Source organism: Ambystoma mexicanum, chromosome 3p (assembly GCF_040938575.1).
Source record: "Ambystoma mexicanum isolate Mex_15411 chromosome 3p, UKY_AmexF1_1, whole genome shotgun sequence".
NCBI classification, from domain to species: Eukaryota; Metazoa; Chordata; class Amphibia; order Caudata; family Ambystomatidae; genus Ambystoma; species Ambystoma mexicanum.
Window position 1 is genome coordinate 927,499,333 of NC_090925.1, and position 12,681 is coordinate 927,512,013.

The 12,681-nt window shown below is 48.6% G+C and overlaps 1 protein-coding gene and 1 non-coding gene across 2 annotated transcripts in view; one reads left to right on the plus strand and one right to left on the minus strand.

The window, feature by feature from the left end:
• Nucleotides 1-12,681, minus strand: part of MMP24 (matrix metallopeptidase 24) — a 744,834-nt gene that overhangs the window by 155,443 nt on the left and 576,710 nt on the right. The gene's annotated exons all lie outside the window — the stretch shown is intronic.
• Nucleotides 10,438-10,600, plus strand: LOC138581534 (U1 spliceosomal RNA). The gene has a single exon (XR_011304606.1). It is a non-coding gene; the product is annotated as a U1 spliceosomal RNA (small nuclear RNA).

Below are 12,681 nucleotides of genomic sequence, written 5' to 3' on the forward strand. Positions count from 1 at the left end.
AGAGCAGAAACATCCCTCCTCTCTTTCCGTAAACAACTCAAAACTGCCCTCTTCAACTAACTTGCACACCTGACCACTCTCGTGTTCATTATGTACATGTCTTTAAAGCATAATCACTGCCCAATGTAACCACAGGCACCAACTGTATGTAACTAAGCTTAAGAAACACTGTAACCAGCGCCACGATGCCTTCGGTCTGCTGTGCGCTCAACAAATGCGAATAAATAAATAAATAAATACAGTGCAATGAAAGCCTACGTTTTCTAACTAACTGTGGAGAATAGTTGTTGTATTGCCCACTGAAGGACGAGCCAGAAAAGGAGTCGGAGCGCTCTGCAGGTGCTGTGTTGAGGGGTACTGGGAACAAAGGCAAGGAAGGGAAGCTGGGGTTTTCCACTTCTGGCTGGATTTTTCCACTCTGTGCTCCTTGTGCTTCTGGTGTGCTCTTTGGCCGAAGGCAGTCATTACCAAGAGGGGCGGGAGCTCCCCCATAAAGAGAAGAGGTATTCCTCTTGGGAAGATAGTTAGAATTTGCGCCCCCAGATGATGCAGTCTCGCTGAGAGGGAGGACGCTCTGCTCCAGACCCTGTTAGCACAAGTGATCTCTCTGCCTACCTGCTCTGGGATTAAGCAGTGTTGAGGTGGCCGAGATGAAGGTGTCTTCTGCAACCATTATAACGGTGGTGCATTTTCTTTATGTTAATGTATAAATGACTATGGGCCTCATTACGACCCTGGCGGAACGGGTTAAATGGCGCTGTAAAAGGCTGCAGCGCCGTTCAACCCGTTCCGCCACATTACGAGGTCCCTCGTAAAACCAGGCGTGCATACCTGGTTCCGCGAGGGGAAGAGGGAGCAAACAACGAGCCATCTCGTAATGGCCCGTTGTTTACTCCCTCTCCCATTCCCATTCAGCCCTATGGGGGCTGAATGGGAATGGGGATGAACCGTGTCCGTGTCCTCGAGTGAGGAATTACCGGGCCATCAGAACTCGGAATGGTCCGGTAAGTCCTCATTCCGAGGACACGGACACGGATGCGGTTTTGCCAGCAAATTGCGGCATGGCTACCGGCATAACTTGTAATGAGGGCCCTTTATATTATGTGTTAGTTATGTGTGTATATATTTATATGTATGTGTGAATAAACGGCCTATAGCGCGCCATTTCCTTTCCTATTGGCCTAAGTGTAATTTCTTGCCTGTCTGAGTCCAATAACTCGTTTTGTTTGGGGCCTGGGGGAACATACGTTTGGGATCCCTCTACGTGGCCAAGCAAAAGCAAAACACATAGGTACTACCTGACAAAAATTCCATTGGATTGGTGCCTCTTGCCCTCACATACTCTGATGGAGTTTGCTGCAAGTCCCAAGCGCAGAGACGTTCAAAATACAAGATTATGTTATTATTATGAGGGTATTCCTTGGGCTTTGGGAAGCAACATTGAAGAAGAGTATTAGTAGCCGACAATTACGGACTTGTTCATGCAAATATTTGCAATTGACCCTGTTGCTGCTTCTGTTCTTCCTCACACACTTTCAATGAAATGCTTGAAAAATGGTTTTCAGGATACGGAGGGTATATTGACCCTCAGCGGTTTTGACCCTACGTTGTCCGAAGTGTCTGCTAAAATATTCTACTTGCTGGACCAGAGTCGATTAGTTGGACCACCTTTTTTTAAGGAACTCAGTCATCCAGTCCAAACCTGTAATGAGTTGTCTTGTCTCCCTTCTCCCTCTTTGGTTTTGCCCGGAACAGACCTTTGTTTCGTTCCCATACCTGTTACTTGCAGGGTTCCTTTTCCAGGACCAATCTTTCCAAAGTCCGCTCTGCTACAGTTTGGTCCAAAGAGTGTTCTGGGCCGAGTCATTCTCTTAATTTACTTGACAGTTCTGAAAAGCGCAACATGCATCTGAGAGGTTAGCTTGGCGCACTTGGATAAATCTCTTCTGGTGAAAAGATCAGTATTGCCATTTGAAAAAATCCCTCCCATGCCATCACATCGATACCGTTCAGCTTCTGAGTCTCCTGTTCGCCTACTGTGATTGGCTACTGCTTTGTTGAATCACATGGAGGTCCGATGTGTGTGCTTGGAAGTCATAGGATGCCAAATTATTAGTATCATCCAGTGCAGACCTGATTGAGAACCGTTGGAGCTCAGATTGTGTGCTTAGTTCACACAGACCATCCAAAATCTGTATATCCCGTCTTTTTGAGGGTCTTTTCATTTCCTTTCAGGAGATCTGTTGTCTAGTCCCATTTCCTCAGTTGTAGGCAGTTAGGAAATATTTTCACTAGACTGACATGCTCAAAGAATTCATGTATTCAGGTGAAAGTTAATATTAGGACAAGTCCAGCAATCTATCCCAGAAGAATGACACTTAACAAAGTCCATTCTTGGATGACCAATGGTGCAGCCTGAGGGGTTCTCCCCAAGTCTCTAGGGGAATAGTCAGCAGCCAAATCTTACATTCATCTGGACAATATTGAAAAGCACTGTTGTATCCGCCCTGTATCCCGCAACGCAGTGACGCAGGGCGCCTTAATAAAAGCCCCTCCCCCGCGGATGGGAGGCAGTTCCGGCCCAGACACCAACAACGTGTGGCATTAGTCATTTCGCTCCTGCCGGAGCTGCGCCACTGCAGCCTACTTCCAATGCCCTCAACGTTCTGTCTCCCCAGGCGCCACAGCACGGAGCCAGAACGTAACACTGGCAACGGGGGAAATGGGAACCAGCACACACATTCGACGCCCTGCCAGCAGTTCATAACAGCAGCGACACGCAAAATTTTTGGACACCTGGTGGGGGGGCACACAAAAACCCCCCATCCCAAAAAAAAAAAAATGTTTTCTCTTCCTCTTCTCCATCTGTCAAACTGCTCCGTACATGAGCCCCAGTTATTGGAGGAAATACAGCCTCAAACTATGGACACACTAACATCCAGGGGTCCAATGCTCCACAGCACAACGTGGGAAGACATCACACACGTGGCAACAAGACACTGTGAGCACCTGGATCGAGGCAGCTGACCCATCTGCTACAACTCGAGCTTTCAGCCACACAGGGGAGCACAGACACCTGAAGCTATGCACCGAGGTGAGGCGAACAAACCCCATCAAGGGACAGTGAGACTTTGCTATGGCGACCGGCACGTCCACCCCCAGGCCCGGTACGTCTTCAAGGTTTGCGGCTAATCTGTCTATGTCGTCACCGCAAGCTCGCCCACAAGGGGGCTCCTCTGCAATGATACAGCCATTTGACCCATTCACGGATCCATCATCAGTTGGGCCCGGGTGGCAGCTATGGATCCAAAATTTTGAAATGGCAATAGAATGTAAAGACATAGCTACCGCCAGAAAAATGAGATCACACCTGTTGCTAAATGTGGGGGACGAAGTGCTACGTATTTTTAACTCGCTAACCATTGATGATGGCCAGGACATTTACCAGCAAGCGAAGGATGCTTTGACGGCTCATTTTCTCCCACACCTCAACCCCGATTATGAAACCTTTATATTCTGCACCACAATCCAAGCAGAAGAGGAGACCTTAGATGCCTACCACACCCGACTCAGGAAGCTGGCAATATCGTGCGAGTTCACGGATGTGGAGAAAGAAATCCGGAGACAGCTCATCAACGGCATCCAATCTGAGAAACTGAGAAGGATGGTACTGAGTGAAAAGGGCATCTCCCTAACATGCATCCTGGAATTGGGTCGCCAAAGAGAACTGGCACATGCTAAGGCCGCTCACATGGGCACTACTCTTCAAAAACTACAGCCTGCCCTCATGACAGCCATGGTAGCCCAAGTCACCAATATACAGTCGACAAGGGATGAGACTGGCAGGAATTACACACGTGCCATATGGCAGCCATGAATCCCGGGACCCACGGAGTGCGGATGGTGTGGTGGAACGCGACATGGATGGCGGAACTGCCCGGCACAAGGGACAACATGCGGTCCATGTGGCAGGAAGGACCACTATGCCAAGGTGTGCCGGTCATCGAGTAACCCACAACCGCCACCACAAAATCCTCAAGAGAAGAGTGGGACCAAGAAAAAGAAGCAAGCAAGTGCACGGCGAGTGGAATCGACAAACTCTTCGACTGAGGAAGAAGGGGATGACATGACCGGGACACCACAGGAATCTGACAGGGAACAGTGGAAGAAAGGGAGAAAGGTCTACCTTGTGTCAGCCCTGAATCATGGACATGCTACGCCAAAAAAAGGGCTCAGGAGGCGCAAATGCCAGGTCAGACTCCAAAACCAACATGTATGGATGATCATAGACACGGGAGCATCCGTAAATGTTATGCCCATAAGCACATTTCAAACACTGCAGCCACAACTGTATCTGAAGGACGCGGACACTTTGCTGTTTGCATATGGCTGCAGGAAACCCCTACCGGTGGTTGGCAGATTCCGCACACTACCCTCAGCCATGGTGATAACATCTTACCGTCAAAAATCTATTTGGTAAATGCGGGCATCGAATGCCTTCTAAGTGGCGATGCGGCTGAAGACCCAGGGCTAGTAAAGTTCATCTGTCAAGTAAAGGAAGCACAAGAAGTTGAGAAGATCCTGGCACAGTATCCCAACCTGCAAAAAGGAATAGGGTGCTTAAAAGGAAAGGCAATCAAACTCCACATTGACGAGTCGGTCCAGCCAAAGGCCGTAAAACACAGGAGGACCCCATTCCACATGCGCGAATAAGTGGAAAAAGAACTTAAAGCGTTGGAAGAAGCCGGAATAATAGAAGAGGTAACGGGACCTACACCATGGGTTTCCCCGATGGTAGTCACAAAAAAACCCAAACAGCCTGGAAAAGTCCGGATTTGTATAGACATGCGTCTCCCGAACGCTGCCATAAAGAGGGAGCGCCACATCACGCCTACCAAGGGACGAAATTGTGGCTGATCTCACAGGGTCAAGAGTTTTCTCCAAGGTTGATTTGAAAGCAGAATACCAACAGCTAAAGCTGCATAGGGAATCTCGATACATAACCACTTTTTCAACACACATGGGCTTGCAAAGATATAGGCGTTTGAGTTTTAGGATCTCCTCGGCTGCCGAAGTTTTTCAACAGACAATTCAGGAGGTCATCCGGGGCATACCAGGTGTCCTAAATGTGAGTGACGATATCCTGATCCATGCTCAGGACAGAGAAGAAAACTTGAGGAGACTACAGATGCTCCTGGGCAGACTAGAAGGTGCTGGACTAACCATTCACAAAGAAAAATGTGAATTCTTTAAAACGGAAATATCATTCTTTGGCTACAAGTTCAGAAGCACTGGCATCGCCCCGGACCCCCAGAAAGTTGCAGACATTCAGGCCGCGAGTCCACCCATGACACCCACTGAAGTGCGCAGTTTCCTGAGGATGGCCACCTACTGTGGGAGATTCATCCGGAATTTGGCCAGACTCTCGGAACCCCTTCGAGAACTTACCAAGCTAAACACAAAGTGGGAATGGGGGCAAGCGTGTCAGGAAGCCTTTGAAAACATCAAAGAGTCACTGTCGGTGGACATGAAAATGGCATACTATGACACAGCGCTCCCAACAGAACTGTATGTGGATGCTAATCCTGTAGGCCTAGGGGCCATCCTCATGCAGGTCACCAAAGAGGGTGAGAAGAGGCCAATTGCATACGCGTCAAGAGCTCTCACAATGACGGAGCAACGATACTCCCACATTGAAAAGGAGGCAATTGCCGTGCTTTGGGGGTGTCGTCATTTCCACCTCTAGCTATTTGGCAGAAGGTTCACAACCTTTCCCGATCATAAACCCCTGCGGCCAATCTTCATGGGCACATCCTCCCACCCGCCGGCCACAATAGCCAAATGGCTGTTACATCTCCAGCAATACAATTTTGAGTTGGCCTATCAGCTGGGAAGTGGAAACTCGGCAGACTTCCTCTCAAGACACCCTCGAGCGGCGACTCCACAGGAAGTTCAAGTAGCCAAAGAGACTGAGGAACATATCTGCCAGGTGGCACCTGCAATGAGACCAAAGGCTGTCAGCATCAAGGACATTGCAGATGAAACACACAAAGACCCGTGTTGTGACCTGGTAAAGGACACCATTATATCAGGCGATTGGAAGTCCTTCATGAAGAACACCCACAACAGAACAGTGGAAGCAAAGACGTTTCTCACGGGGATGTTCACCATACGGCAGGACCTGTCGATCACGGAACAAGGGATTCTACTCAGGGGAAATTGTATCATCGTCCCGCCAAGCCTTCAGGACAGAATAGTGGCGTTAGCCGCAGAAGGCCACCAAGGAATGGCTCGGACGAAAGCTCGAATCCGGCACTGAGTGTGGTTTCCGCAGATAGATGAGAAGGTCGAAAGGCTAATCAACACCTGTCTACCATGCCAGATAACCGGAGCTCCACCTGACCCAGAACCAATCCAGTCAGCAGAACGAGGTTTTGGCAGATGGGACGCAATAAGCATCAACTTTTGTAAACTGCGAGAAGGCCTGTACCTCCTGGTGGCCATTGATGACCACTCCCGATATCCCGAAGTCAAGATTGTTGAATCCACGGCAGCGGAAGTGGTCATCCTGACCATGGAGAAGATGTTTGCAATGCATGGACTGCCCTCCAGAATCAAGAGTGATAATGGCCCACCATTCCAAGGGGAGGAGTTCAAACAATACCTGCAGGAACTAAACATACGTTACCATCACATCATGCCAAGATGGCCCCAGGCGAACGGGGATGTGGAACGGTTTATGAGGACACTCAACAAAGTGCTGAGGGTATCAAGAGCAAATGCCAGCCCGTGGAAAGTCGACCTCTATCGTTTTCTGCAAAATTACAGGGTCACCACTCACAGCACGACTGGTGTCCCGCCAGCAGACCTCATGTTTGGCACAGTTATAAAGTCTTCCATTCCGTATCACCCCAGCAGAATCCCGGACAGATTTGACGATGAGCGCACAGAAAGAAGGAGAACGGGAGCCAATGCCCACATGAGTGCCAAGAGGAGGTCAAAACCATCCAACCACCAGGTGGGCGACCAGGTGGTCATGCTGCGGAACCCGACAAAGTCCAAGCTGGACTCCCGCTATGAGTCTCTCCCATGGACTGTCAGTGAGAAACAAGGGACCATGATAACTGTACAAAGAGGACACTGACAGGTGACACGAAATGCGTCATGGTTCAAGACTGTGCCATGCAACCTATGGACCGATGGGGAATATCTCCAAGAACATGAAGACCCCCAGCCGAACGAGGGAGAACCCGCTCACCCTCATGGTGAAGAAGAAGTGAGTGACAGATCGTGGGAGCAGTGGAGCGAACCTGACATGGGTGAGCCGGACATGGAAGGTGAGGCACCCAATGAGACAGTGGGGCCCAGCTCCAGGGGTGGGAGATATGGTTTGAGAACCGCCACCAAGCCGCCAGCTCGGCTCAAAGACTATGTGTGGTAGTCAGCCCCACGAGAACTATGAAAGGGGGAGGCACCCGGGTTTGTAGATGAAGTATTTGCAGATATGTATGCCAAGTTTTGTTTAATGCTAAGTTAAGTTGAAATAAAGGAGGAATGTTGTATCTGCCCTGTGTCCCGAAATGCGGTGACGCATGGTGTCTTAATAAAAGCCCCACCCCACGGATAGGAGTCAGTTCTGGGCCATATACCAACAACGTGTGGCGTGAGTCATTTCGTTCCTGCCGGAGCTGCGCCACTGCAGCCTACTTCCGAGGCCTTCAACTTTCTGTCCCCCCAGGCGCCGCAGCGCAGAGCCAGAACGTAACAAGCACTATCTTTTTTTCTTTGTTAATAAATCATTTACATATGAAAATGCAGTTTGGCAAGGCAGACAAGAGGTATAACTGGACCATTGGTGAAACAATAGTTGCATATGGGTATATTGATAAAGTTCAAATTAGATTGGGTCCTTTAGAAGATCTGAAAATCAGTTCATGTCTCATTACCTAATTTCAATAGACGTTTGGTAGATTAGCGATTCTAATCTATCATGCCTACCTTCTCAACACATTTACAATTTAATGCACAGTTGGGTCACGTATGCAGTAATCGTAATTACAGCATGCAGTACTCTGGGCAAATAATGTGGTCAACTCTTAGTGGGGGGGGTGGGCGGGGGAGTGTGTGTGTGTGTGTGTGTGTACACTGATATTACGGTAGGCAAACAGACAAACTATGCATTGTGCTAGTCAGGAACAAACAAAGGCTCATAGTGGTGCCAAGTAAGGGTGGGCGAGAGTTCTGCAGTACCACAATGGCAATGTACAACCACCTAGGATTGAATGAAAACAACTCTAGTCCCAGTCGGGTGAGAACCTCAAGTGGTAGCGTCTGACCTCCCTGTACCAAGGTTGTCCAACATACGGCCCGTGGGCCACAATGCGGCCCCGCAAGCCATTTTATGTGGCCCGCGAGGCCATATGTTGGACAACTCTTGAGTAAAAAAAAAAATAATAATAATGTTTTCTTTTTTTTAAATGTGCCTCTGCGCAAAACTATAATTTCCTCTGGTGGCCCCATGGGGTCAACAGAGGTAGTTACAGTCCTCAGGCTTGAAGCGTTTATTTATGCAATGTTTGACGGATATCCGACAAACATTGCAGAAATAAATACATTTGTCAAGAAGATCTTGGGACTTGATGGAGGAAGGAGAGACTAATTTGTATCACGGCATAGTGAGGGTTACCTCAGGAATACCATTCATTTTCAGTGAGCGCGGGTCCATACAATAGCCCAGTACTCCCACAAACTATGAACAATGGGATTAATATAGTAGCAATTACTTTGCATTTAAATATCCCATTTCAGGCAAGTAGGACCCACCATGCAAGAGAGGAACGGGCTCCGGCCCAGACATTCCCGTTCTTCTCTTGCATGGTGCTCCGAGGGGCAAAAGGCGAGCCGAGATGAAGGGAGGAGGTGGCGAGGTGAGGAGAAGAGAGTGCTGGCCCGGGCGAAGGATTATGTGGAAGGTGCTGTGCAGGAGTTCCTCTCGGCGTGGGCAGCACAGCGGATTCCTGAACCCCTGATTAGCCGTGGGCCGCTGCTCAGAGGGCCATTGTGCGGAGTTACTTTCAAGGTTTGTCATCTCTGGACATATGTTTAGCAGGGGTTGCGGCGACACAGCCTGTCTGCCCCAAAAATCGTTCTTTTGAATTGCGAATGTCACCGAAAGATGAACCTTTATCAACTGAGAAACTTAACCGTTGCAGTGCATTTTTTCCTCATCTCGAGAGAAAGAAGAACAGCGGGAGCTCAGTTATGTTTACCTCTAAGCACAGTGCGGATTGATGAAAATGTCCATGCATTATACCAAGTACATTGGACATTATAGATGTGGCCAGTGTGGTATCAAAGCATGGTGAATACCACATGTACAGCACAATATGTTACCCTAGTAGTGCCCCAATAACACACTACAACCTGCAAATGGGCCTCAGTGGACCACCTGCCAAGGTTTCTGGAAGTTGTGTATGATCTTGATCTGTGATCTATGATATGATCTGATATGATAGGTTATTTATAACGCGCTTAATACCCATGCAGCAGTGATCCCAATCATAAAAGTGAAACAGGCAAGCCCAACAGGTATAACTTATTTTCACTCTTTTGGTAGCGCAGTCTGAGGGCAGCCTATACCCTTCAGGAGAGGTGTGAGGTGATACAGTTGCAACACAAAAAAACAATAGTACTATGTTCCCAAAATACCTTAGTTCTTGTCTTTTTGGATCTCAGCAGAGCCAGGCTTTTCAGCATCAGACCAGATGCCTTTGCGCTGGGCTGGGGTCAAGTCGGAGAGCAGCAGCGATGGGCCCCAATGATGCAGTTCTGTTTGGCAGTGGTGCTGATTTGCGGGTAGAAAACGCTGGGAACAGTAGGCCATGCCAAGTGGATGGCACTGGAAGACTCAGTGACCTCTGGGCCCTCTGGGCCCGGACAAGGGAATACTTGCCTTTGGCGCTGTGCAGGCTCGGCTGACACAACGCGGCATATAGTTACGGCAAAGATGTCAAAGCTTCAGCATTGTCATTGAGCAGAACTCTGAGATTCAGGGGTGGTGGAGCGTCGAGGTCCAGGATGATTATGATGGTGTCAATGGGGCCAGCGCTGAGCAGCTCTGCTCAGGAGAGCCATGGGCCCGTGTGGGGCCGACAGGCTAGTGGGCAGATTGCAACAGGCCTGCTCGAGCCATCCTGCTATTTATACAAATCTCGGGCCGAGCAGGGCCTGATGGGAGAAAGGAACTGCGCTACAATCTGCTCTTCTGCTGGGCCCTGCCTGCTGGAGCTTCCCCCTACATGCGGGACAGGCAGCTCTGCAGACGCTCAGAGCTTCCGGGGGGTGGGGGGTTGGGGCTGGGTCAGGGCCTGCCTTCTCACCCTCGCTTAGCGGGGCTTCCCAGAACTGACCCAACCCCTGCCCTCTTGCATGCAACTCATACTTAGCTGGCAGGGGAGAATCTGATCTCAAGGGCAGATCTCCCAGGGTGAGGCTTACCCATTGCACATCGGATTTGCTGACCCCTGCTATGTTCCCCAAATGCGGGATACACAACTGCATTATTTCTGGTAGTGGGAGACTGCGTTCGCGCTCTCCCCCCGTTTTATTGGTGGAAGAAAAGGTAAAGTGTGCACTAGGCCTGCTATGTTGTTAATATCCTCAACTAATGTCATGCTAGATTGTTTTGTTTAAAAGACATAAACACTTTAAAGCAGCAAGTCAATTTGATTTTACAACACGCTCTTTAATACTGTCCTTCTCACATTTGTGGTGTAATCTCACATAATCACCAACCTTGAGCGACTCACAACATAGAGATCCAGGAAATTAAAGTGCAATTATGTCCTGGATGCAGGTGCATCTCACAGATGAACTGGGCACCTTATGAAACTTGGGCATTTTTAAGGTCTGCTTGAATAGATTAGTTGCATGTCAGTACTGGACTGCCTACATGGCAATAAATTCCAAACATGGTAACCCCCTGAGCATACAGCCTTACATGGGCTGTAACGTAGTCGGGTGCTTGTGTTGTGTCAAGGCATCCGTAGATACGCCACCTTGTCAGTTGTGTTTCAGAACTAAAATCCAGATAAAAGGTAAGTTTCAAGTGTTTATTTACAATTGTGCAAGTAAACATAAAGTATCAGCGTGTTTGCCAAAATGAATTACTGATAGTGTCAGGATGATAATAGTGGCCAAAGTAAAGGGTTGGCTAATGATCCCAAGTGTCCAGATATAAAGTGAGGATAAAGTCTACAGGGTACCTAAAAAAGGGATCGAGAGGATCATTGTCTTCCACTCTTGCGTCCCAGGGGATCATTGATAAAGGATTTATGTTGCCTAAATCCAACCAAACACAAAATTGTGCTAACAAAAATTCTAAAGTTCAAAGGTGTTCCTAGTGTTTCAAAACAGAAGTATCTACAACAATTCTTGGTTCTTCAAGGAGATTGTTCCTTCTCTGCCAGGCATCTCAAATAGGTGGGTGGTCTGGTCTCTTGGCCCTCTCTCCAGTTCTTGGGTGGTCCTCTGCCCCAGCCCAGACCCATAGTTCTTGGGTAAATTAATGTTTCATGGCTCTTGTGGACCTCTGCCTCCTAAGTCGATTGCGGGTAGTTCTCCCAAGAGGTTGGAATGGGTATTTCCTGCCTGCTTGGGTGACATGACCTTGTTGGCCAAGAGTTCCTACATCACCCCCTCATGACCTCTTGTGTTCTCCTCTGTCCTAACTAATCCTAAGCTCCCCTCTCTGTTCCCTGGTGTAACATCGCCACCCCCTACATCTTCCTATTGTACTCTCTCACCTGGAACATCCCTTTTCTCAGGGAAGCCACTGTCTCCAGTTCCCTCACGGTGGATCTCGATCCCCCTCGTTAGGACTTTCACTAACTTCTCTCTCTTCCACCAATACCCCTCACTTGCCTTGTCCTGAATTCCGTATCTCTCTCTTAGTCCTTAAATGTCCACAATTCTTTCTCACTATCTCATCTTTCTTTCTCTACCCTTCTCCAGTAATCCTTTCCCCTTCTGTCTCTTCCTTCACCTTCACTCTCTTTCCCTATCGTCTTCCTTCTACTCTTTCTATCTGGTATACTTTTATATTCCTCACTGTTTTTACCTCTTGATTCCCAGTTGATGCTGCTCACTTCCTTCTTTAATTTGGTACACTTCCGCATCCTTTCACTGACAATCTTCTGTTCCATACTTTCACTTACCTCCAAGATGGCACCCTTTCCCCCCTCTTTCTCCACGCTGGTACTCTTTGTACCCGGTTCTGAGGTAACCTCCTCGGCTCTCTCTGTAAACCTCAAGTCTCACTTCTGTTTCACTCCCTTGCTTGCTTCCCAATGGGGAACCCCTCGACTCTCTCTCCAATCCAGTACCCTTTGCACTCGTTTCCATATTAACTTTCTTTGTATACCGCAAAACTGCCTTCTGTTCCAAACTAGCACTACTTTCTGCATTACCCACTGGCTTACCCTGCACCCAAATGGCTCTTGCCTGTTCCATACTAACACCACTCTTCTATTCACCCAGTAACTCTCTTCTTAACCAAATAACTCTTTTCTCACTATTGCATGTCTGTATTAACTCCCCACCTGCCAGGGTCTGAGCCTTCCAGCTCTCCACTCTGGTTATCTTCTCTGTTGGACGCTCCACAAGTCCAGGTCACCAAGTGTC